The sequence below is a fragment of the Saccopteryx bilineata genome, chromosome 4 (assembly GCF_036850765.1).
Source record: "Saccopteryx bilineata isolate mSacBil1 chromosome 4, mSacBil1_pri_phased_curated, whole genome shotgun sequence".
In the NCBI taxonomy this organism is placed as follows: domain Eukaryota; kingdom Metazoa; phylum Chordata; class Mammalia; order Chiroptera; family Emballonuridae; genus Saccopteryx; species Saccopteryx bilineata.
In genome coordinates, this window is record NC_089493.1 from 295,592,797 (window position 1) to 295,618,126 (window position 25,330).

Sequence of the window (25,330 nt, forward strand, 5' to 3'; positions counted from 1 at the left end):
AAATAAATAAAATTAAAAAAAAAAAAAAACACATACACTCTTCTGCACCCATATCCCTCAGAAAAGCCGTATTGAAAACAAAACAAAACAAAAAAAGTATGTTTCAAAAAAATGATGCACGTCTCTGTATAAATGAAGAGAACTCTTACGGGTTAATAGACTGGTATTTCTTCTATTGAGGCTGCTTCCTGGCTCCTACAGGAAGCTGAATCTGTGACCTGCCACCCAGAACGTGAGACACGATGCTTTGTCTCAGGCGACAGGTGGACGGCAGCCGGCGTGGGGCCGGGTGGTCAGATCCACTGTTTATAAAGGTGCACGGACAAGCTGGGGAACTGAGGGCAGGCTCAGGAACTTTTAGTTCAAGCAGACGGCGGAACTCTATGCTGTCAAACTGTTTTCCAAGTCAGTCCATCCTTACGTGGAAAGACAGACACTTGCTGGTGACATCAGAAGGCTGCAGAATGAAACGCTTAGCCGGACGCTATTTTGGTAAACACGGGATGAGTACGTGTGGCTGTCGGTGTGTACTTGTTAGGAGCCCAGGAGAGCAGTTTTCCCGTCCCAACCTAGAAATCCAGAGATCCTGGAAAGTTTCCACATTCGTGACAGCCAAACATAAGATCAGGAAGTGACCAAGTGACTCGCAGAGGCGGACGGTGGGAATCCACCGTAATGAGAGAGGCACGTGCGCTGGCGAGGGTCGGCAAATAACAATCTGGGTGTGGCTGAGTGGGCGTGTAGGTCTGAGAGCCTAGAGAGCCTCGCCAGCAGACAGGCTGACAGCGGCTGTCCCTCAATAACATCTTTTGGGGTGTCTCTGCCCATCCCTGGCAAAATTCTCTGACCCCCCAGAGGGGCGGGACCCCCAGCTCTAGTGTCTTCTGTGTCCATACCCCCACACCGCCGCTGAAGGCTCGGGGGTGGGCACCAGACCCAAGGAGGGGCAATCAGATGTCCCAGAAACTTGACATCAGACACGGGAGAAGCTACCTGTCCTGGCGGGGAAAGCGTGACAACAGCCCGACTGCGCGTGGTTCATCCAGCGCCAGGGTCGGCTGGAAGGACCGAGAAAGAAGAGCCGTTGGACACGTTGGCACAAAGGAACCCACACCCGGAGACAAGGAGCAACTGAGAGGGCCCAGCTGCCCCGGCCCCCGACGGTTGTCCGGCCTGCCCAGTCGCCCCCGTGCCCTTCAAACGCACACGGCACCTCCAGCTCCACGAATGGCGAATGGCGGCTCCGAGACGCTCCCGCCCACACAGCCGTACGCACGCGTCACGGGGAGGAGACTGTTTCCCTCTCCCGCAGACCCTCCGAGGGAGGTCCCAGGTCAGCCCCCGCCCCTCTTTGCGGGGTGGGGGTGGGGACTGGAGCAGAGATGGTTAAGGAAGTTCACAAAGGCTGCCCAGGTAGGAAATGGCAGAGCCAAACATCTGAATCCAAACAGCACAGCGCCAGGGGCCGCTCATTCTACCAGGGGCTGGTCCGCCTCCTGGCTGAAGTCTGCCTGAGCTAATTTCCATCCCTGTGACCAAAGAGCCCGGCCTGAGACACAGAGGGGCGGGGCCCGCGGACTTGCGGGAAAGCGGCCACCTGGAGGGAGTCCCGCGGGTCCCTCCTGCTACGCTGGCCGGTGGAGGCCCAGCTCCTGCGGCGCAGGTGGCCGCAGGCACCGGGGAAGCGCCACGGGGAAGCCACGCGGATGCGGGTGTAGCGTCCCCTGGACTAATCAGTCTTGAGCACCCACAGTGTGCCAGCCACCGTGCCAGGTGCCGGGGAAAGAGCAGAGAATACGACGGGCAAGGACTCTGCTCTCCCAGAAGCTCAGCTTCCCGAAGAGGGCGACGCACCGACCATTTCCCACACGGCGGACTCCTTGTCTGTGGGAGTCACGCTCCACGCAGCAGCTTGAAACCGAGACAGCGCGGACCCTCTCTGCACCGCTTTTCCCTGGGCAGGCACACCTGGGATGAAGCCGAATTTATAAATTAGGCACGGTAAGAAACCAACCCCAATAATGAGTGATACCCTAGAACCGTCGGAGCAACAGACGGTAAGGAACGTTGAATGTGTGGTCCTTCTCGCTCTTGAAAACATCTCACTGGGCCGTTCTCAGCCTCCTTCTTGGCCATGCGGGATGACACGGTGCCCGCGTGAGGGGACGGAGGGAGAGAAGGATGGCGTTGTGACCTAGCCGTGCGCTCCCCCCAGGGGACCCAGACACAAGTACTGTGGTCACGCCACCGGGGGTCTCACCGAGCTGCCTACTAAGTGACGGGACGGGAGGAACGGACTAGAGCGAGGACGGCGCGCGGCGCGGCAGGACGCGCAATCCCACACGTGTGAATGGTCGACTCCTGATATCTCCTGTCTCCTGTGTTCAAACAGCGGCTGAGCCCCCGGAACCGAAGCCGTGGGGAGTGGCAGAAAGGGTGAGGGGCGGCGGGCGGCCGCAGCCACGGAGGCCGTGAAAGAAACACAGAGTGGACGGGATGAGAGTGTTGAAAGTACTCGGCGGGGCAGTCGGAGAAGGGATTCTCAGAGGTGCCTCCCGGGCGGGGACAGAATGACAAGAAGGGGTGACGACCCTACGGGAGCGTCAAAGAGGGGCCCTGAGGTGGCAGCAAGCTCAGTGAGTGCGGAGAACAGAAAGAGGGCCCGGGGCCGGAGAGCCCATCCGCCCCACGACGCCTGTGCGGCCCCTCAGCGTGCCCGGCGTGTGGGAAGAGAGGCCTCCCCGCATCAGTCCCTGGCCTCGGGGTAACCCAGAGGCTATGGAAGAAGTCAGGGTGCTGGGCTTTGAAAACGGCCACTTCTTCTTGCCCACCTGTGTCCACACCCGCTGCAACAGGCCCTCCGGCCCCCTCCTCCAGAGGCAGGGCCTGTGTCCCCCCACCCCCCACCCCACACCACCCGCGGCCACTTCGTGAATCTGGGACGGCCTGTGACTTGTTTCTGGCCGGTAGAACGCAACAGAAGTAACAGTGTTCTTATTCTGCGGCTCTGCTCCTGTGTCTTTTCTATCCAGAAGCCAAGAAAACAGCTCTCGCTTGGTCTTTTGGCAGAGGGGGCAGGGGCCGGGAGAGCAACAGCCAGTCCACAGTGCGCAAAGCCTCTGCTTAGATACACTTAGGTGCCCAGAGCATCACGTCAGGGCCAGTGTGCGTCAGTCACGTGGCCACGCTCCACCTCCATAGGTGTGAAAGTACATCCCCCTGTAAGCAGACACTCTAGGCCACAGAGCAGTGAACAGGGATGCGTGATCCACTTACAGGGAGAGAGCAAATCACTGCGTCAATAACCTAATCTAATCCACCACAGTGACCTTGGGCACGTCGTCCCTCTTCTCTCTCTCTCGGTCTGTGAAATGAGAATACCTGCTCCAGAGTCCAGCTCAGTAAATACGAGTGTGGCATCTTCTTCTGAGAGTCACTCAGGGCAGCCCAAGCCCAAACACAGAGATATCTTGGTAGACCAGTCGTAGTCAAACATCTGGTCCAAGATCTGTAACCAGCCCAAAAACACACACCCGTAAATGGGCCTCTTCACGGGAGATGGGTGCTGTACTCCCCTCTCAAATCAGCCACCGTCCCCTCTAGGATGCTTACGTCACCACATGATGGAAATGCCCTGTTCTAGGCCTAAAGAGAAAATGGAAGGGAATGGTCCAATGAACCGACATCGTAGACATCCATGTGAGGAAGAGCCGACATTTTGGAATGTGAACCAGGGCTCAGCAGCTTAAATAACTGTGCTTCAGTTTATCAATAAAATAGGGACAATCAATGACTTCACGTCCTAGGTTACTGTGGAGGTTAAACGAGATAATTCCCAGGGACGACTTAGGACTGTGCCTGGCCCCAATAAACAGTTCAGTCCAGAAACTCTTGTTTATGCGGGTACACGTCCCAGAGTCGAGGTGTTCATCCCCTACGGGGGAGTCCTTGCTTATACCAGCGGTGTAAGTCGGAGTTCCACTTCTCTTTCCCCTCCTGCCACTGGGGCAGGGCAAGGCTCCCCGGGAATCCCACAGTGGTGCCCTGACCTGCCTCTCTCTATCCAAAATGGATTTTCGATGCCTTTTAAAGCATCAAATAAAAAGTGCAGAGGTCGTTTCTGCAAGCGATGGGCGGATGTGGACCACGGTATCGGAAGGCTGGCGACAGTATCCAAGGAGACCCCGCCAAACGGATCGCCCCCCCCCAGGAGAGGATCTCCATCCGTGACCCTTTGGAGCTGGGTCCCCTTGTTTTATGTCCGGTGGATGTTTTTAGCAACAAAGCTTGTTCCATCTCCTTGCTGGAGGACATGTCACCAATTACTTGGGAAAGACATGAATAATTAAACAAAGTCCTCTCTCGAGACGCCAAATGGAAGTGTCAGAGTAACAGTGGAAGGTTGCAGGTAACGGCCTCCCTGGGATTTACAGCAGCTGGGTTTATTTCTAAGTTTGATTCAGCTTTCAGAGTTCACCCAAATGGAACAGATTGTGTCCCGGGGCCCTGGCTGGTGGTTCAGTGGATAGAGCGCCAGCCCAGCATATGGATGTCCTGGGTTCGATCCCCGATCAGGGCACAGAAGAGAAGCAACCATCTGCTTCCCTCCCCCTCTCCCACCCCCTTCTCTCCTTCTTCTCCTTCTGCAACCAGTGGCTTGATTAGTTCGAGCCTCAGCCCCGGGTGCTGAGGATAACTCGGTTGATCCAAGCACATCAGCCCCAGGCACTAAAAATAGCTCGGTACTGGACCATCAGCCCCAGACGGGGTTTGCCGAGTGGATCCAGTCAAGGTGCATACGGGAGTTTGTCTCTCTACCTCCCCTCCTCTTACTTAAAAAAAAAAAAAAAAAAAAGCCTATTAAGATGAAATGTCATTTTCATCCCTATCATGACGTAGGGAGGACACAGTGAAACAAAACCAGGGGACACCGGTCCAGTCACTCTGCAGAACCTGGACCACATCGACTAACATGTGAAGCCTGCACGGTCTACGGCCAAGCCTTCTTTTCCTCTGTAAGGAGAGAAGTACTTGCCTGTGGGTGAGACGTGCATAGGACGCTTACCGAAGTCCCGTTTGCAATAACCACCCCCAAAACAAGACTCTATCAGGCGTCCCCAAACTATGGCCCGCGGGGCTGCATGCAGCTCCCTGAGGCCATTTATCCGGCCCCCACCGCACTTCCGGAAGGGGCACCTCTTTCATTGGTGGTCAGTGAGAGGAGCACTGTATGTGGCGGCCCTCCAACGGTCTGAGGGACAGTGAACTGGCCCTCTGTGTAAAAAGTTTGGGGACCCCTGCTCTAAATGCTCAACAGGGGAACGCCGGTGTGCTGCTGAGGAGCACGTGTCCCCGACAGGCGCCGCCCTGGCCTGTGGCTACCAATCTGTGGCTACCGCCGAGCCCAGAAGGTTCCGGGAGAGCCGTCACCACCTCAAAGAACACAGATCCAGGGCCTGGTCCGGGACAAGCACTGTCACCGGAGAAATCTACAAAGAATACGGGTCAGGAACCAGCCAGGCTGGGAGACCAAGGTCCCCCCTATGTCCCACTGTCTGCACGGTGTGACAGGCATCTGCTTCTCCGCTGTGGACGGGAAAGGGGCCCCGTGCTGACCCTGACGAGCTCAGCGGAGGCCTGCGCCATGGCCTTGCAGACTCAGAGACCTAAAGTGACCACACAGGGTGGTCTGGAATTAAAACTTTCTAACTAACAGCAGTTCATGGTGGGTGGTCATGTCCTGGGCAGGTAGCTGTCTCTCACAGAGGTCAGTGCTGACCCTAATCTAGCCCAGTGGTTCTCAAAAGTGTGCGCCCGAGAAGATTTCCAGGTGCACACTATGGTATTCCAGAGAAATATGTGTCTGTTGGGGACCAAAAAACCAACAGGGTTTTTGGAGTTTAGATTTTTGGGGGACAGAGGTGTGGGGAATTGTCTGTAAGCTGACAGTCTGCCCAACCCCCACCTCACTTGCCTGATTAGGTTGCAAAAGGCTGTTAAGCTGTGGTGCTGGATTGTTTACACCACCCCCCATGTTCCCCAGAAAGACTGGAGGCAAGTTTCTTCTATCCTGTGTTTGGTGTAAAGTTAAGATGATATGTATGGTGGGGGTTTTCTGCACTCAACACAATTAAGAGTAAAAAGAGAGGAATTCTTCAATGTATTGACGAGGAAATGGGAGTTTGCCTTTCAAATAGATGCCCAAACATTGAAGAAATCGCTAGGACACATCAGGCTCATGTTTCTCATAAACACAAGAATAAAGAAACTTAACACATTCGCACTGGGACCTGCTGAATTTACTAAATCTTACTAAGAATGTATCTATATATATAAAGAGATAACTTTTTTGTCGTTTTTTTATTTTTAACCCCTCATTTTATGAATTCTAAAATGCAGAACTCAAAAAAGGTAACATAAAAATGTTTTTTAATGTCAGAATAAATTTGTCATATTTATTTTAATTACCATAAAAGCATGCTTGGACTTAATATTTTTTTCTTGAATATCTGACTTAATTATTATAACATATTTCTCAGAAATTTGTACATAGTGTGCCTACAATTATTTGTAGGATTTTAAAAGCGCCCCAACTTCAAAAAGTTTGAGGACCACTGATCTAGCCTGCCTGGTTTCTTTTGCATCTACAAGAATGTACCTGATAACAGGCAGGTGATCTTTTCCTGCCCCACCCCCCACCCCTCAGAGCAGGCATCCCACCACAGCGGGAACCAACAAATCCCTTCACTGTTACTGTTATCCTGTTAACCGCTAACTGTTAACCATTTTACACCTGTTTATAGAAAAGAACTTTCAGTGTACACATTTTTACTTTGTAGCCAACCCCAAAGACTTCCCCTCTCTGCTTTCTCCCGTCTCCCTAATCTGTCACCAATCCATTTCACCTAACTCCCTACGTCTTCCCCTTTCCCCCTCGGATTCTGATGTATAAAATAAGTAACGAAACCCCCACTTTCTCAGTTCGCTTAGAGTCAGACTTTCTTTCCTGGCAACTGTTGACAGTTTGGCTCAAATAAAGTCATAAAAAGGTCTTATAGGTCGGGACCTTGCTTCCATTGGCACCACCCCCACGGGACTGTCCTGCTCGTCTTTGGAAGTCCCAGACCTGCCCCCTTCTTCACTGACAATGACAGACAAGCCCCCCACCGAGTTGCCTGGCTGCCTGTGGGTCCCCATCTTCCTAAGGAGCCCCCATATCGATGATATTACATGTTTTTCCACCTGGTCATGTGTCTTAGGTTACTCTGATTAGGATACCCTGTTTTCCCGAAAATAAGACATCTTCCCCAAAATAAGACCTTGTGCAATTTTTTTCAAGCTAAGAAATAGAAGGCCTCCTCTGAAAATCAGACCTAGCACATCTTTAGGAGCAAAAATTAATATAAGACACTGTCTTCTTTTCGAGGAAACAGGATACATTGTTGTACACGGAAATAGAGTCACAAAAAATTCTTGATGGGATTCAGAGTTTGGCTGGTTAGGCTGATGTCTGTGATGACAGGACTGCGGTATAGGAATCCATGTTGATTTTTTTTTTTGTTCAACAATCTATGTGAATTCTTGCTCATGGAAAAATAAGACATCCCCTGAAAAATCAGACCTGGTGCGTCTTTAGGAGCAAAAATTAATATAAGACACTGTCTTATTTCCAGGGAAACATGGTAGAACAGGGGAAATCCGTCCCTCTGGCCCCACAGTAGTTGGAGGAAGTTCAGTGTGCAGAATGCTCCAGAGCAGTGAAAAGCTAACACCTTTGCTCTTCAAGACACCTGTCAACAGGGCAGGACAAGCTGCCGGACCGTGTCAGCCGCGGGACACCGCTGGGCAAGACACACAGACGCAGCCTGGACCACACAGAGATACAAATACGAACACAGCAAAAGTTCCTAAGAGAGGCGCCAACAGTGACCTCTGGGAAGGAAAAGGGGACCTAGATTTGGACGTCAAAAGGGCCAAAGAGGTCTTTCACCTACCCAGGATATTTCGTCTATCTTCATGAGGCTGTGCTTATGCATTTCCTGAGAATTTTTTTTTTTTTTTTTTAAACACAGCAGGTCAACCTCCCTGCATCCATCATCCCAGGCGGGTCAGCGAAGGTGTACTTGTGAGGACAACATGGCCGTAAGTGTTCCTGCATGACCGAGACGTCTCCCTGAAGATTCTTCCACTCGGGAAGAACCAGGAAGCCACCCACGCACAGCAAGCCTGGCTCTTTGCCATTCTAACAGCCCAAACCCCACAGGCTTGAATCCTGTCACCCAGCGGGGATGACTGACATTTGTAAGGCAAGTCCTTCCCATCAACCAGGTTCAGGACTGATGATCTCTCCTCCTTGATTTACGGGGTAGGTGCGGCCGGAAGGGTGGATGCCTTCGGGGTGAGGAGCCAGGGGAGTTGGACTCAACCCGAATCCTGAGAACTTGGTAGGGGTCCGAACTCAGAGAGATTTGGGCGGAGAGTGAAGATTGAGTCTAAAAAAGCAGTCTTTGGCACGGCACCCAGAGTCGTTCGTAATCTGGGCATAAATCGACCTTTCCAGAACCTTCCCTCGGCTCCCTCCAGCCAGAGGCGCAGGACCTCTGCCTCGTTGAAAAGGCAAGAGCACCCTGGCCAGTTGGCTCAGTGGTAGAGCGTCGGCCTGGCATGTGGAAGTCCCAGGTTCGATTCCCGGCCAGGGCACACAGGAGAAGCGCCCATCTGCTTCTCCACCCCTCCTCCTCTCCTTCCTCTCTGTCTCTCTCTTCCCCTCCCGCAGCCAAGGCTCCATTGGAGCAGAGTTGGCCCGGGCACTGAGGATGGCTCTGTGGCCTCTGCCTCAGGCGCTAGAATGGCTCTGGTGGCAACAGTTCAATGCCCCAGAGGGGCAGAGCATCACCCCCTGGTGGGCATGCTGGTGGATCCCGGTTGGGCGCATGCGAGAGTCTGTCTGACTGCCTCCTTGTTTCTGGCTTCAGAAAAATACAAAAAAAAAAAGAAAAGAAAGAAAAAGAAAAGGCAAGAGCTACATCCACAGGGAGGGAGGGGAGGAACTGGCCACGTGAAGCGCGGTGACCAGCCCGAGAAGAGCCCCTTCTGACCCATCCGGTTTCTTGCATGAAGAGCCGGCAGAAGCCTTCGCGCTGAGAAAGAGCCTGTGGCCACTAGGGTGGCAGAATGGAGAAGCAGCTAACCTTGTGTTTTCTGTGGCAGCACGACACCCCAAAACACAGGTTTCCGTGTCAGTGATCTGTAGGGCCTTTCTCATTTCCAGGACTTATCACAGTCTATACAGGTCTCTGTTCTTACCCCCTTCACTTGTTTGTCTGCCTTCCACGGGAATGCAAGTCGCCCGAGGTGTGTCGCTGGGCAGGCGCCCGACAATGGCGTGGTCAGTGCTGGGATTCAAATAATTTAACCACCAGTTCTCTGCCCTAATGACCGTTTTAAGTATAAAAAAACAAAATACCAAGAGGTAGTTCATTATTTCATGCATTTAATACTTAAAGAACAATAAAAGAGGTACACAACACTAGATTGTTAGAGTTTTAAGTTATTAATGAAAAATAATCAAATAATACCTGACAATAAACAATAAAACTGTGATTTAAGATACTTCCAATGACAGCCTGTCACTCCCTGGGTCAGGGGTCGGGAACCTATGGCTCACAAGCCAGATGTGGCTCTTTTGATGGCTGCATCTGGCTCGCAGACAAATCTTTAATAAAAAAAATAACGTTAAAAATATAAAACATTCTCATGTATTACAATCCATTCATTTCCTACCGCTCATGTTCATGGTTGCGGGTGGCTGGAGCCAATCACTGCTGTCCTCCGGGACAACACCAAATTTTTATTGGATAATGGCGTAAGGTACACGGGTCATTGTGAGGTCAGGAAGTAAACTTTCCTCCTTTTAATCAAGTAGTCAGCTAGCTAACTGCAGAAACCCTATTGATGAAGAAGATGGCTAAAAGAAAAAAAGATGAGGAGTATCGTACTTTTCAGCAGGAATGGACAGAGGAATTCACCTTTGTGGAGAGAGCAGGTTCTGCAGTGTGTCTAATACACAATGATAAAATTGCATCGATGAAACGGTCAAATATAAAGCAGCACTTCGACACACGCCATACTACATTTGCATCGAAATATCCAGTGGGAGACAGCAGGAAGAAAGCATGTCAAGAGCTACTGTGCAGAATGCAAGCTGGTCAGCAGCAACTCCGTGTTTGGACCCAACAAGGTAACTGGAATTCGGCTAGCTTTGCTGGTGCTTTAGCAATTGTGAGAAACAGAAAGCCATTCACAGATGGGGAGTATGCCAAAACATTCATGCTTGATGTTGCCAATGAACTTTTTGACGACTTTTTGATAAAGACAAGATAAACGAATAAAAGACATGCCTCTGTTGGCAAGAACTGTTCACAATCGTACCATCATGATGGAAAATCAAACTGAGGCAACACAAGTGAAGGACATAAATGCAGCACCATTCTTTTCTCTCGCTTTGGATGAGTCAACAGACATAAGCCATTTATCCCAGTTCAGCGTGATTGCAAGGTATGCTGTCAGTGACACACTACGTGAGGAAAGTCTTAATGTTTTACCTATGAAAGAGACAAGAGAGAGGATTTATACAAGTCTTTCACTGAGTTCGCTAAAGAAGAAATCTACTGATTGATAAACTTATTTCGGTGTGTACTGATGGTGCTCCGTGCATGGTGGGGAAAAACAGAGGATTCGTAGCGCTTCTTCACGAACATGAAAAAAGACCCATCCTAAGTTTTCACTGCATCCTACATCAGGAAGCGCTTTGTATACTCTGGTTTCTCTTCAGATCGTATAAATCTTTTGCCTTTTACTAAAGATTTCCATGGAGGAAGCGCTTTGTGCTCAGATGTGTGGCAAGCAGCTTGGTGAAGTGATATCACTGGTCATTCGGGTGGTCAAGTTTATTGTTGCCCAAGCTTTAAATGATTGCCAGTTGGCCCTGGCCGGTTGGCTCAGTGGTAGAGCGTCAGCCTGGCATGCGGAAGTCCTGGGTTCAATTTCCGGCCAGGGCACACAGGAGAGGCGCCCATCTGCTTCTCCACCCCTCCCCCTCTCCTTCCTCTCTGTCTCTCTCTTCCCCTCCAGCAGCCGAGGCTCCATTGGAGCAAAAGATGGCCCAGGCGCTGGGGATGGCTCCTTGGCCTCTGCCCCAGACGCTAGAGTGGCTCTGGTCACAACAGAGCAATGCCCTGGATGGGCAGAGCATCGCCCCCTGGTGGGTGTGCCGGGTGGATCCCAGTTGGGCGCATGCAGGAGTCTGTCTGACTGCCTCCCCATTTCCAGCTTCAGAAAAATACAAAAAAAGAAAAAAATGATCGCCAGTTGGATGAAGTTGGGAATAATTATCCTGGTCTGCTTCTGCACAGCAATGTGCGTTGGTTGTCAAGAGGGAAGGTGCTCAGCCATTTCACAGCTTGTCTGAGTGAAATCCGGACTTTTCTTGAAATGAAAAACGTCAAGCATCCTGAGTTAGCTAACACTGAGTGGCTCCTGAAGTTCTACTATCTCGTGGACATGACTGAACATCTGAACCAGCTCAATATGAAAATGCAAGGTGTTGTACAGTCTTATCTCTTCCACAAGCAGTGTTTGCATTTGAAAACAAGCTGGAAATTTTCATCACCAACATTGAAACAAGTTGTTTACTACACTTTGAAAAACTGGGAGAGTTTAAAGATGCATGCACAGCAAGTGACCCTGCTCGACATCTTGATCCCCAGCAGCTAGTGGGCTTCACATCTAATCTCCTGCAGTCATTCAAAGCACGCTTTGGAGAATTTCATGAGCGCACTTGTCTTTTTAAGTTCATCACCCATCCACACAAGTGTGCAGTGGACAGCACAGACCTGAGTTACATCCCCAGTGTCTCCGTCAGAGATTTTGAGCTACAAGCTGCTGACCTGAAGGCCTCAGACATGTGGGTGAATAAGTTCAAGTCACTGAATGAATATCTGGAAAGACTTGCACGACAGCAAGCAGAGTTGGTGAGCAAACACAAGTGGGGAGAAATGAAAAAACTTCAACCGCAGACCAGCTGATTGTCAAAACTTGGAACACGCTTCCTGTCACATACCACACACTGCAGCATGTGAGTATTGCTGTACTGACAATGTTTGGCTCTATCTATGCATGTGAGCAGTCTTTCTCACATCTAAAGAACGTTAGGACCAACATACGATCACGTTTAACGGATGGAAGTCTCAACGCCTGCATCAAGCTTAACCTCACCACATATCAACCAGACTACAAAGCCATCAGCAAAACCATGCAGCACCAGAAGTCGCATTAACGGTAAGAAGTACTTTATTCATCATTGGTTAGCAACAGCATAACAACGTTATTAAAAAGAATTCAGAGACTTATTGTACTTTAAAAGTGTTGGTCTTACATAAAACGCACACATTTACTTGTATTTAGTGTTAAACATATTGTATGGCTCTCATGGAATTACATTTTAAAATATGTGGCATTCACGGCTCTCTCAGCCAAAAAGGTTCCCGACCCCTGCCCTGGGTGTTTGGCGCTTTTTCTCTTTACGTTATATGTTTGTTTACTGAAGTAACAAACACAAGGGAATTAAAATGTAATATTTCAGACTCTGGCCAGTTGGCTCAGCGGTAGAGCATCAGCCTGGTGTGTGGAAGTCCCAGGTTCAATTCCTGGTCAGGGCACACAGGAGAAGTGCCCATCTGCTTCTCCTCCCCTCCCCCTCTCCTTCCTCTCTGTCTCTCTCTTCCCCTCCCGCAGCCAAGGCTCCATTGGAGCAAAGTTGGCCCGGGTGCTGAGGATGGCTCTGTGGCCTCTGCCTCAGGCGCTAGAGTGGCTCTGGTCGCAACAGAGCAATGCCCCAGATGGGCAGAGCATCGCCCCCTGGTTGGCACACCGGGTTGATCCTGGTCGGGTGTATGCAGGAGTCTGACTGCCTCCCTGTTTCCAACTTCAGAAAAATACAAAAAAAAAAGTAGTATTTCATCCAAGGTATATATAATGAGTTTAATGAAATGAATAAATAAATATTACAAGCATAGCTCCATCAAATTCTTTTCACCTGTGGACAGAATGAACATTATTACAGGCGCTTAGAACAAGCTGTCGTGCAGATGAAAAGGGCAAGGAATGTAAATTTGTGATTTCCACGTCGGGCGGCTGCCCGGGCGCCCAGCTGAGAGAGAACCCTGATGACAAGGGCCATTTTAACAACCAGTTCACAGAACTCAACAGAAAATTAGGTATCGGTTCTGCTGAACCGGTACAAACCGGCTGAATCCCACCCCTGCGCATGTTGATTACTACTTTGCATGCGTTACTTGACCCTCCTTCTGTCCCTGAATGGCGGAAATAAATCTCCCCGGTGAGAGATGCCCTCCTTCTCCAGCGGGGGCTGACACAGACACCCTGACCGCCACCGTGAGGAATCCAGGGTCCCAAAGCCTGGGTAAGCAAACCTTGTTACTTCTTACTAATTTGCTCTCCCGGCCCAAACTTTGCTGAGATGCCTCCCTAAATGAGCACCCACACCTAAATTTCTTTGTCCCCTCCATTCTTCACAAATTGATCGTTTCCTCGTCTAAAAATAAGTCTAAACCGCTGACTCGCCCATCCTTTCTCTGGCTGGCATGGATGCTCCCCTGGGCTCACGTGTTAAATCGGTTCTTCTCCCGTCCATCAGGTCTTGTATCAATTTTCTCGTGAAGCCCAGCCGTAAGCACTCAGGGAGGGTGGGAAGGGGCCGCTCCCTGCCACCAACAGAGGCCGCCGATTCCCTTGTGTGTTCCCCGCTGTATCCGCAGCACCTCACACACAGGGTAGCTGCTCGATGAGTATTTTTGATCTTGAAGGTGGGGAGACTTCCAGAGTTCAGCTAAGAACCGTGGTACCTGTGGGCAAGCTCGACCCCTGAGAGAAGACAGGGGTTGGGACAGGGAGCTGGCAGTGATGCTGGCAGGGGACCGCCCCCCTGTTCCTAACGCAAAGGGCACAGCACCCTGAGGCTTTGCGAGGACCCTTCTCAGAGGCTCTGTGGGTTGTCCACAGGCTAACACCCTCCACGGCAGGAGGGGGCCTGACAAAGGAGAAAGGGAGACTCTTTTATTACAAATGTTCAGTCTCAACCCTCAGCTTAACTGAGATTTTACTTCGTATCCAGGAGGATACAAAATTAAGAGCACTCACTTCCGCTTTTATTTTCCAAATAAAAACAAACAAACAAACAAAAACCAGAGAGCAAACAAAGGTACTGAACCCTGAACTTCCTCTCTTTTAACCACAACTTACCACTGCTGACTTATTATTAATACTTTGGTAAGGTGATTGGCCGAGACGCAATAACCAGGCACCTCGTCGGTGCTGACCGCTCCCACCCAGCACTCTGCCTGGAACGCCGCCTGCGATGTCAACCCCTGAAGGGGGCCGGCGCAGGGGTCCTGGCGGGAAAGGGAGTGGCCCGGCCCGGCCCACAGCTGCCGTGGGACTGCCCGGCTGGGCCGCCCGGGGCAGGCCTCTCCCAGGCCGAAGGAAACTGCGCCGGCCCTGGCGGCCCGCTCTGCGGCGCACACCCACGGGCCGGTCCCCTGAAGTGAGTCTGAACCCCGGGCACAGCGGCCTGAGTGTGGGCCCCGGCGCTGACCCCTCGGAAGCTCGGTGAGGTGGGGGAACCGGTTTAACATCTCTGGGCAACCGTCTTCCCGTCCGTCAGAAAGAAAAGAAAGAAGGCTCTTGTTTCGGGGACGGTCAAGCGAACTCCAACTGGACCCAACCTCGCCGCTCGCTGCGGGGAACACGTGGACCTCTGGACAAAATTGCTGTTGTTTCCTTGACCCCGGGCAAGTAAACAACCGAAGGCAGGTTCTAGAGGGGACGTGGTCTGAAGCTTGAGAGAAGAGCACGGTCCTTTGGCAGCTGACCCCGACAGCGGGCTGCGGTCGGCACCCGGCACCGAGCAGCAGCGAAAACCTCCCCACGCAAAACCCCAAGTCTTCCGCCCAGGGAGCCAGGAGACAGGGGCCAGTCGGCAGCTGCTGGACGGGGCGCCCGGAGGAGGGAAAGCCGGAAGGGAGGAGCCCCACATTCCGTATCAACTCTGCCTGAGTGTCCGGCTGACTCCTGAGCCAGGCAGAGCTGACCTCTGAGCTGATCCCCCCGCAAGACGCCTGACTATCCAAGCGGCCAGACAACAGCGTCCACACTCCTCAGACACACAACAGACTCCGGAGTCTCTGCACCATGGCACCGAGACTGTCCAGAAAACAATCTGAACCTACTCAACGTTATGAAAAAACAAAACAAAACAGGAAAGTATGACCCCATCTCCAGAGAAAGTCTCACCCCCGCGGAGAACAGGGAGGGCTCACCCTGGCTAGGCTGGAATCTGACACTGGATGAGGTAGGTAGCGGCCCGCACAGACCACAGACCCCGCTGTGAAACGGTTTCCGCAGCGAGAGGACTTATCATCTGACAAAACCAAGTCCCCAGAGACTGCAGGGTCCTCTCGAGGTTAGCCGTCCCGGGCCTCAGTGACATCGTGAAGGAGGGACGCGGGTCCCCTGCATCTTTCCACACGGCCACGCACAGCGCGGCAGCCTGGTCCCTGGTGCTCCACGGGGAGCTGCCGCAGCTCCAAGGAAGGACATGAGACGCCTGAAGACAAGTATACACTTTGTCCCGTGTCCCCTCGCTTCCTGCTTTGTAAGGTGCCCTGTGAGGCTGTGTCCCTCGAAGCTTCTTCCTTCAGCCTTCTTGGGACCCACAGGGGAGATACTGATGACATTCCGCTGATGGCAGTGAACTAATTGGAAGGATTCCCCCAGTCTTCAATGACCCTGGTTAAGCCTCGAATTAAGCTAACCCAGGAACCACATACCCCGAGTTAGGGTAGGTGGCGAGAGGGCTGTAACTCATAAGGACTATAGGGTCTGTCAAAGGCATGGTAAGACCAACCCCAACTCATTGATGGCTCAGGACCCGCAGAGACCAGCTCCATCCAACATGGCGACTGATTCCACCTTGCAGTCACCACTAGCCTCGTTAAATGCTCATTGTGATATATTAGCATGCTAAACGCCCCTTCCCCACCCCCCCCACCCCCCACAGCAGGATGAGAAAACAGAAAGCCCATATAAGGACACAAAATGCCCAAAGGGGCTCTTCTGAGAAGTCTCCACCCCTTTCCCAGAACACTCCTGAATGCTCCTCCCCCTTATTGAATGTCCTACCCCTGGATGAAATGAGCCTGACAGAAGCAGCCAGTGCCCCCAGGGAGGGGCTGCCAGGTCCCTGGAGTAGCCCCCCCCCTCCCCTTTCTGTCTCATTGCTTCAGTAATAAACTCACTGTCACTTTAAACTCTATGCTGGCTTGGGTTTGAACTCTTTCCTGCTCAAAGCCAAGGATCTACCGTGGGTCGCGGACCGTTGGGTGCCCGGACCCCGGGAATGCCTACATCACACCTGCCTGCCTCCACACAGCGCATGAAGCTGTTCTGTTATTAACAGCCAAAGCATCCTACCTGAAACCAGAGCTGGAAAGCTAATAACAGATGCTCTGCATAGAAGACAAGCATAAAAAAAAATAAAAAAAAAAGACAATGAAAATTAAAATGATTAAATTCTGGCAGCTCAGAACCCGAGGCTCCTTCCTTCTTCTTTATTTAAAAGAGAGATTAGCATGCTTTAGAAAGATGTTGAAGACATAATAGCATGCCAGGGAGACATTCCCCTTAACAACCAGAAGGACTAACAGAGAACTGAAGAAAAATGCAACTATGTAGCACTCCAGGCTGTTTAATGTCATAGACAATGAACATTCTTTGAGCACCACCGGTAATGTGTTTTATGTATTTTGAAAAGTACAGCTCCCCAGCCTCCCACCTTCCCTCCCCCACCCCCAGCAGGAACTCGCAAATCTTGACCTCAGCCCCTGGTTCCTCTTGCGTCCCAGACTGCCCTGTGGACATGGACACCTGGATCACCCACAGGCACCTCTCTCTCCAACACGACAGGCAGCCAGTGCAGAATCCACTGTCCGCATCCCCCAGCTCCCTCCTCTCCTAGAAATGTCTACTGATCTCGATAGGATACGCGTGTTCCTTAAGGCAGTGGGTCCCCAACCTTTTTTTGGGCCACGGACCGGTTTAATGTCAGAAAATATTTTCACAGACCGGCCTTTAGGGTGGGATGGATAAATGTATCACGTGACCAAGACAAGCGTCAAGAGTGAGTCTTAGATGTAACAGAGAGAATCTGGTCATTTTTTAAAAATAAAGCATCATTCAGACTTAAATATAAATAAAACGGAAATAATGTAAGCTATTTATTCTTTCTCTGTGGACTGGTACCAAATGGCCCATGGACCGGTACCGGTCCGCGGCCTGGGGGGTGGGGACCACTGGGTTAAGGTATCCAAACAAGACCTTCCGAAATAGCCAACAATGTTCATACCACGTCTGTGAGCCAGAGCCCGGCACAGGGCTGCTGTGCCCACACACACACACACACACACACACACACACACCGCCATGTCTGACCCTCGCAACTCTGTGAGGGAGGTCCCGAGTCTCCTCGTTTACTCCTTCTGAAATGGGGAAGCTGAGGATAAGACGTCCGCCTGGGGCGGCGGGACCCGATCCCAGATCCATCTGACCTCTCTGTCTCCCGACTGCAGCAAGCCAGCGGAGACCATCAGGCAAGACCATCAGGCAAGACCATCAGGCAAGAACGCCTCAGCTGGCCTCTCCACGTCCTTGACTTCCCACCCGTTTTCTTCTTCGTCCCTTTCCAGCCACGCTCTCCCCTTCCACCGCCCCCTTTATAAAGAAGTCACTGTTGGTCCTTGCCTTTCCTTGACCGCTTCTCGGTCGGCGGGTAGTAGGGCTGTGAGCGCACCCCCTGGAGAAGAGTCCTGCTCACTCCTCAGTCCTGCAGGTCTGTTGTGACCCTGTTCCAAGTTCTCCTGCCTTCTCTCCGCCCCTCCGCATGTCTTTTCCAGTGTCACCTCCCCAGGGACTCAGCAACTTCCTGGAAAAGCACGTCCCTTGTCCCTCCTGCTTCCCCCTCACCTGGCCGACTCTTCCTCGCTCTTCTGCTGAGTCTGCCTCAAAACTCAGCTGAGAACGTGGAGTCCCGTGCAGCCTCCCCCGGGGACCCCAGGAGGGCGCACAGCTCCCAGCGGCCTCTCCTCCGCCAGGACAGCGCATTGTCACACTGCGTCATAGATATTCGGTTTGTGGACTTTCCTACGAGACCAGGGGATGCCTGAAGGGCAGAAACAAGCCTTATTTCCTGATACTTCCTGTTGGTCAAATGAGTTTGTAAACTGTGATTTTCATGTTTGCTCGCTTACAGTTTGCACTGGGGGCTGGGCAGTGCCAGGGATGTGTGGTCTGTGACATTGCAAACTACCTTCCTGCTCGGGAGGGGCCGTTTTTAGCTAGTGTTTGCTGGAGGAGAGGTTTTCAGCCAGAAAGTTTTGAAAAGAGAGAGAAGAGGCAGAAAGAGCCATGTGTGCAGAGTGAGAGCAGAGGGCAGGCAGGGTGCTGAGGGAGAAGCCAGGTTGGCAGGGAGAGAGAAGGTGGGCAGATGGGGAACCAGAGGGGAGGGGCTTTGCGAGCTCCGCTGAGACACGGGCGGGGGGGGGGGCTTTGATTCCAGGAGGAAGCAGAGAAGATTCTCCTGGTTGTGGAACCGGAGAAGGTGCCAGTGGCTTCGGGAGCCCTGAGTGAAGGGGAAGTGTTTTCCCCGTGTGTTTGCTCGTCAGCCGGTGCGAGACTTGAATAAAGGAATGGCCCGCCAGTTTTTGGCTCCACTGCTTCTTTACCGTCTGTCCCCAACCCCATGAGAACCTGCCTGTGCTGGCCTTGCGACTACTGGCCCTCCACGTCCCCTTGTGCATGAGCGGTGGCCACATGTGCCAGCTGGACCACCCTGTGCCATGACCAAAGTGGATTTTGGAAAAGACAGACGGGATGTAAACCGCAACTCGACATACCCCCGATCCATCGGGTCTCCTGGCCGAGCCCCTGAACCGTGAGCTTCGGAATCAGACGGCCTGGGTTCGTCTACCTCTCTGCAAACACGTCTTAGCGTCGAGAGCCGGACCCGTTCCTTAACCTCCCCGGGTCTCGTCACCTGCCTGAGTTAAAAGGAGACTTTCCTCCCGGGCGGGCTCCCGACTTTACCTGAGATGGGGTGTGAAGCGCTCAGCTGGGGCCTCGAGAAACGAGAACGGATCTCGGGGGAAACCGTGTCACGCCCTGGCCGTGTCCGCTGTACGGGACCCCCCTCCCTTCCCAAGGCCACAAGGACGTTCACAGTGCTCACTCTGGCTGCCCGGCCCAGGTGTTCAACAGACACAAGGAAATCAGCTGACCACCAAGACTGAGACCAGCAGCCACGTTCTGAAGTCCTTGTTTTATGGATAAAACCCCACAGATGGGCAGGCTCTCTCACTGTGGGGGTGGGGATGGGGGGAGACAACTGAATGAAAATGTTTTCTCCTGCTAGAGAATTTCCGTAGTCGGTCAAACTGTGCCGGCTTCGCCCAGCACTGCGGCAAGCAGGCGAGCACGCTCTCCCGCCCCCCCGAGAGAGGGCCACGGAGCGGTCCTCACGGCCTGCCTGGCCACTGTCCTGTCTCTCTCCCTGCCGGGGCGTCCCCGCCACATGGCTCTCCCCACCAGAAGCTGACTCAGGCTGACCTGAATTCAAGCTAGCCTCTGCAATGCGTGGGCAAATGCCTCGTCCACCTCCCTAAGCCTGTGTCCTTCCCAGTGAATGGGAATCATAACCACAGGAAATCTCCGTGGAGGGGGTGGAGGGGGAGACTCAGAGGGACGAAGTCTGTACAACGCCCAGCTCACGGCAAGCCCCCCAACAGGAGCTGTCTTTGTCACCGTCATCACAGTGACTCCCACCACGGTCACCACCATCAGCAGCCTCTCTTCCCATCTGCTCCGTAGAGCTGCGTGTGGTTTTTAGACCATCCTAAACTCGGGGCGATGCCAGAACCCTAAGTCTGTGCAACTCCGGAAGCTGTCTGAACTCCTTGTCCCTCGTGTTCCCTGCATGAGACGGGGAGAGCAACGGCAGCGACTTCGCAGGGCTGGGGTTCGGGTTCAGTCCCTGGGTGTGGAGCCCGTGGAAAAGCACCAGGCACATAGTGAGCACTCCGTCCACGTCCGCTCAGCAGCTCGAGCCGGCAGCATCTACAAGCCATTCGTGAAGATGCCCAAGACAGGAAGATTCCTGGCCTGTCTCCCCCGCTGGTGGAGATCCTCTCAGGGACCAGGGCAGAACACAGACAGACACTCAGGTGGGCTAGATCAAGCCGTGGTTTCTTTTTCTTTTTTTTTTTTAAAGAAGATTTTTTTTTTTTAATTCATTGATTTTTAGAGAGGGAAAGGAAGGGGGAAAGAGAGAGAGAGAGAAAGAAACACTGATTTGTTGTTCCGCTTATTTCTGCCTTCGTTGGGTGATTTACATGCAACCTTGGCGTACCTGGGACAATGCACTAACCAATGGCGCTACCTGGCCAGGGTTCGTTTCTGTCTGGACCTTGGCTGTTTGGTCTCCTCTGAGGAGCCCTGGCTCCACTGCGGCTCTTGGGCCTCAAATCAGAGAAGGCCACAGGGAGACACAACGAGGCCAGCTGTCACTCGGGCCCTCGCCCGTCAGGGAAACCAGAGGCTATACACACAGGCTGAGTCACGGCTCTGGGACGTCTCCGCGGCGGGGAGGCTGCCCTCTGCAGAGTGCAACCATGGGGACAAGACCCGCCTCCCTGATGTCCCTGTCTCTCCCGGTGGCCCTGGGCAACCCCTGAACACCTCCCTCTCCCTCTCTCGGTGCAGTTCTGCCCATGAAACACTTCTTTCTCAACCCACAATACCCCAGGAGAACCAGCTCCTTCTCTCTGCAGGAGTGTGACAGCTCTCTGTCGGCACTCACAGCACCCGATACTTCACCCAAGTGACAGGTCCGTCCACTAAAGCCAGCAATCCCATTTAAAAACTCTTATCTACCTAACCGAGTGGTGGCACAGTCAACAGTGTCGACCCGGGACACAGAGGACCCAGGTTCGAAACCCCAAGGTGACCAGCTTGAGCTCAGGGTCACTGGCTTGAGCGTGGGATCATAGACATGACCCCATGGTCGCTGGCTTGAGCCTAAAGGTCACTGGCTTAAGCCCAAGATCGCTGGCTTAAGCAAGGGGTCACTCGCTCTGCTGTGCCCCCATCCCCACCCCCCAGTCAGCGCACATATGAGAAAGCAATCAATGAATAACTAAGGCGCCGCAAGGAAGAATTGATGCTTCTCATCTCTCTCCGTTCCTGTCTGTCTGTCCCTATCTGTCCCTCTCCCTGTCTCTCTCTCTCTCTCTATGTCTCTCTCACATAAAAAATAAATAAACAAATGAACAATAAAACACTGCTTAGCCCAGGGGTCCCCAAACTACAGCCCGCGGGCCACATGCGGCCCCCTGAGGCCATTTATCCGGCCCCCCGCTGCACTTACGGAAGGGGCACCTCTTTCATTGGTGGTCAGTGAGAGGAGCCTAGTTCCCATTGAAATACTGGTCAGTTTGTTGATTTAAATTTACTTGTTCTTTATTTTAAATATTGTATTTGTTCCCTTTTTGTTTTTTTACTTTAAAATAAGATATGTGCAGTGTGCATAGGGATTTGTTCATAGTTTTTTTTATAGTCTGGCCCTCCAATGGTCTGAGGGACAGTGAACTGGCCCCCTGTGTAAAAAGTTTGGGGACCCCTGGCTTAGCCTATACCTTAGAATTCTATTTGGAAATAATAACTTTCATCCATGGCCTGGTAAAGCTCAAAGAGTAAAAATCAAAATAATCTTGGGAGGTTATGATGGGGTGAGAACAGAACAACCAACGATAAAGAATCCAAAACAGTCTGACCAGGCGGTGGCGCAGTGGATAGAGCGTCAGACTGGGATGCGGAAGACCCAGGTTCGAGACCCCGAGGTCACCAGCTTGAGTGTGGGCTCAGCTGGTTTGAGCAAAAGCTCACCAGCTTGGACCCAAGGTCACTGGCTCCAGCAAGAGGTTACTTGGTCTGCTGAAGGCCCGCGGTCAAGGCACATATGGGAAAGCAATCAATGAACAACTAAGGTGTTGCAACGAAAAACTAATGATTGATGCTTCTCATCTCTCTCCGTTTCTGTCTGTCCCTATCTGTCCCTCTCTCTGACTCTCTCCTGTCTCTGTAAAAAAAAAAAAAAAAAAAAAGAATCCAAAACAGCCTGACCAGGCGGTGGTGCAGTGGATAGAGCGTTGGACTGGGATGCCGAGGACCCAGGTTCGAGACCCCGAGCTTTCCAGCTTGAGCGCGGACTCATCTGGCTTGAGCAGAAAGCTCACCAGCTTGGACCCAAGGTCGCTGGCTCAAGCATGGGGTTACTTGGTCTGCTGAAGGCCCGCGGTCAAGGCACATATGAGAAAGTAATCAATGAACAACTAAGGTGTTGCAACGCAAAACTGATGATTGATGCTTCTCATCTCTCCGTTCAATCCAAAACAATGCCCTTGTATCATTTCTAAAAATAGACAGCCTCGACCGCCCCCAGCCAACTGCATGAGCCCCCAGTCCTCTAGTCCAGACACTCCACGATGATTTCCCAACCGGGCGGACCATGACCCGCGGTGAGAACGACATGTACGTGTGACCCACTTCACGCGGACCTAGGGACGCGTGCACGAAACACAGCTCTCTGAAACGACACTTCTCAGGCTTCCTGAGGCTGATGAGAGCCCACGCCTTCCCCTCTGTTTTGTTCATGGTGTTCATCACCTCCTCAACTGATTTCAAGACCCTCTAATGAATGATGATCCACAGTTTTAAAAAAAAAAAAACACACACTTAGAGAAATCCAAGAAAATCCATCCCAGAGCAGAGCTGCAATACGGTGTCAAGATGAACGACAACCAGGCATCGCCGTCATGGCGTCCAGGTTCAGAACACAGGTTGGAATCTCCGGTAACTCAGAAGGCTATGGTCTAAGGAAAGTCAGGTGGCATGCTCCTCCCTCCCGGTAGCTGGATGACCTTGGGCAACCCCTTCCCATGTCCCCAGGCCTCCCTGGGCTAAGGCTCTCTGAGAACGGCAGTCTGGATCCAGCAAGATACAGTCTATGAATCTAGAAGGCATCTGAATCAGCTTTGTGAAGGGACCAATGAAACCCAGCGGGCTTCCTAACGATCCAGGAGGCACCGCTTGGAGTGCACCTCTGAGAGAGAGTGAAGGCACGCACTGGACCCCATGGTGCGTCCCCGAGACCCCCCACACACGCCTGCAGGGCCAGCACACACCCCCAGCCTCGGGAAGTGTGAAAGCCCAACATCTCCCTCTGTTGTAGAAAGAAGCTGCCTTACCCAAGGTAACGCCACCTTCTCAAGAGCAACCCACATCCTGCGGGTCCCCACTGTCCCAATGCCAAGGGGCCATGACAGCTCCAGCCCCAAGGATTAGCTTTGGCCTCTAGTACAACTATTGAACCACAATTCGCCCTTCCCTTCCCTGCGACCCTCAACCCCTTATAGCCATTGACCCAAAGAGCGGCTCCCCAGGAAGCTCCCTGGGCGCACATCTGCGTCGCTTAAAGACAAAACAGCTGTGACATTGGCCAGAGTCACCGGCAGAGAACGAAGCAAGAACGGTGTGCCCTTGGTGACGCTTCCTCAGGGGCAGTGCTGCAAACGGCCCTTCTCAGAACGACCCTTTCATGATCAGCCACGTGTCCTCTGCCTGCCCCATCTCTGTCAGGCCCCCGTGGCAGCCCCGGGAGACGGGTTCTGTGTCTTTTCCTTCAAGTCACAGAGAAGGAAACCGAAGAAGAAAGAGGTGACCCCCCCCCAAAAAAAAGGTCGACCAGACGACCTCGCATGTGATCCATGGAGGGGAGGAGGTCTGACCTCACGGCCTTGACCCCTCCCCCTCCCCCCTCCACCACCGCACAAAGGCGATCACACATCTGCCACACAGGACGACGATCCGCCCACAGGTCTTCCTCAGACCCCTCCCTCGTGTTCTGAATCTCGAGCTCTTAGTCGAGTTCCCAGTGCAGGGCCAGACCCGGACGGAGGTAATGGCAGCGGCGGTGGAAGTGTCCGGTGGCGGCGGCGGCGGAAGCATGTCCTGCGCTCTAAGCTCTGCGCCCGCGGAGACCTTGGGGAGCGGCTCACCGGCCCCGCCCCGCCCCCACGGGGCGGGTGCGCTTACAGGGACCGAGCGCTGAGCGCTGACCGGAGCTGGAGCTGCGTAGACTCCAGTGCGGCTCCGCCCCCGCGCGCTCTCCTTCGGGATGCGTTAGGGAGCTGAGCAGTCACAAGCGCCTCCCTGAAACTGGCCCGGTAACTTCCCAAAGGAGCCGGGCACGAATCGCAGCTTCTCCCGTCTGAGAGGAAGCGTCTGTTCCTCTGTTTCCCCCTGGTTTCCTGGAAGGCTTGGGATCGGCTCTCTCTAATGCAGCGGTTCTCAACCTGTGGGTCGCGACCCCGCTGGGGTCAAAAGACCAAAACACAGGAGGGCTCACCTCTCTCTAATGCAGCGGTTCTCAACCTGTGGGTCGCGACCCCGCTGGGGTCAAAAGACCAAAACACAGGGGTCACCTCTCTCTAATGCAGCGGTTCTCAACCTGTGGGTCGCGACCCCGGCGGGGGTCAAAAGACCAAAACACAGGAGGGGTCACCTCTCTCTAATGCAGCGGTTCTCAACCTGTGGGTCGCGACCCCGGCGGGGTCAAAAGACCAAAACACAGGGGTCACCTCTCTCTAATGCAGCGGTTCTCAACCTGTGCGTCGCGACCCCGGCGGGGGTCAAAAGACCAAAACACAGGGGTCACCTCTCTCTAATGCAGCGGTTCTCAACCTGTGGGTCGCGACCCCGGCGGGGGTCAAAAGACCAAAACACAGGGGTCGCCTCTCTTTAATGCTGCGGGTTCTCAACCTGTGGGTCGTGACCCCTAGGCGACCCCTGTGTTTTGGTCGTTCGACCCCCGCCGGGGTCGCGACCCACAGGTTGAGAACCGCTGCTCTAATGGAAGAGGACAGAAGGGACAGCATGCTAGTCTAAGCCCAGGCAGCAAAAGGCCCCGGCGGCTCATGCGTGCACAGGGTGGGACACATCCACCCCCGTGGACCAAGCTCAGGCCAGCTAGCCCACAGGGAGCCGAGCCACCCACCTGGAGAAAGACCTCCTCAGTTGCCTCAGGCATCCCGGCTGAGGCTCCAGCCAGGTGACCCTGGCCAAAACAGCCCATCCCTGCCTAGAC

The 25,330-nt window shown here is 53.0% G+C and overlaps 1 protein-coding gene and 1 pseudogene across 2 annotated transcripts in view; one reads left to right on the forward strand and one right to left on the reverse strand.

The window, feature by feature from the left end:
- Positions 1 to 25,330, reverse strand: part of PRKCB (protein kinase C beta) — a 318,005-nt gene that overhangs the window by 278,985 nt on the left and 13,690 nt on the right. The window lies entirely within an intron of this gene.
- On the forward strand, positions 10,815 to 10,937 carry LOC136336888 (U5 spliceosomal RNA; annotated as a pseudogene).